This window comes from Rhinolophus sinicus, chromosome 7 (assembly GCF_057876585.1).
Source record: "Rhinolophus sinicus isolate RSI-liver-muscle chromosome 7, RSI-T2T, whole genome shotgun sequence".
Taxonomy (NCBI): domain Eukaryota; kingdom Metazoa; phylum Chordata; class Mammalia; order Chiroptera; family Rhinolophidae; genus Rhinolophus; species Rhinolophus sinicus.
In genome coordinates, this window is record NC_142507.1 from 54067906 (window position 1) to 54069304 (window position 1399).

The following is a 1399-nucleotide window of genomic DNA, read 5'->3' on the forward strand; positions in this document are numbered from 1 at the left end:
GTGTGTGATTTGTCTCTTTTCTGATGTTTAACCAAGCGTCATGGTCAAAGGAAAGGCAGAAATTGTTTGTTACATGGGATTGAGTGGAGAAAACGGAGTCTGGCTGGTGGGTTTAGCCCCTCCTCTGTTTGCACACCTGCCCCACCCAGTGTCAGGGAGAAGACGGGCCAGTGGGCAGTGCTGGGAGGCCCCACTGGGACGTTGTGTTCAGCTGATGGCTGGCCGCTCAAGACCTTGATCAGTTTGTCTTGTCCAAACACAAGCCAACCTCATTCAAAACACTCGCCAGATGGGTGTGTGTGTGAGGGGAGGTCCCAGGTAAATACATAAGGTTTGCCTTCACCTGTACCTTTCCCGTTGGCATGGGCCTCACCGATGCATCTTCCTGGCTTCATAGAGGTGAGTCTGAAAGACGACTGCAGGACTTAAGGTTAGCGGGTAAGGTGAGCTCCCCTCCAGGGAAGGGAGAGTGGGGTGAGGACAGCTGGGGGCTAGGGGCTTCTGCTGACGCTCCCCACCCCCCCAGCCTGGTTTCTCCCTCGGACCTAACCAGTCTTTTCTGTCACAGTGACAAGTCCTCTCCTTCCCCTTCTTTCTTTAGAATTCCAAGTAGGTGCTCAACTCGGACACGGGGAAGAGATCAGTTTCTTGGTAAGGAGAAGGGTCCAGGGCTGGGACAACATCACAGAGCCCCAGGGCACAACCAGGGACCTGCCTCCACACAGGAAGAGCCTCTCCGGGTGCAAACCAGCCTTTGGCCTGAGTCTTTCTGGAACCCTGGTTCTCAGGCAGCAAGTGGCACCCGGCATCAGGCCCCTACCCCCGGACATAGAAACGGGCCTTAATCTTTCGAGGCTGATTAGTCTCCCAGCCTTGTCCCTGCCATCTTGCTCCCTGACCAGAGTGCTGACACCTCTCTCGCCCAGTGACAGACCCTCCTTCAGCACCGCCTGCGCTTCTGTCCCCTCTTTCCCCCCACAGCTGACCTACAAGATAGGTTTCAGAGGACAGATGAAATGCTAGTCAGCCATGGAGCGAAAGTTGTCCCCTGCTCCTGCTGAAACGAGCCCCGAAGCTCTCCGCTCACCCAGGATCCCACCGCACAGACCTGGGGACGGGCCAGCATTGCTTTTATGCTCCTTGCCACTTCCAGACATTTTTTCTCCTATCTCTGCGGAAACATGCTTCCTCTGAGTGTCCTGCCACTCACATCCCCCATTTTATTCTCTTGATCTCCTCCTTCCTTCACTGAGGACCTGGGCACTTGTCTGACCGTCTTCGGTCCCTTGTTCCGCCATCACTCCGGTGCCTCCTGAGACGGTGGATGAGGTCTGTCCGATGCCCTTGCTTTGTTCTTCCTTGTGACAGCAGCAGTATCCTGGGAGCGGTGCCACCTCCA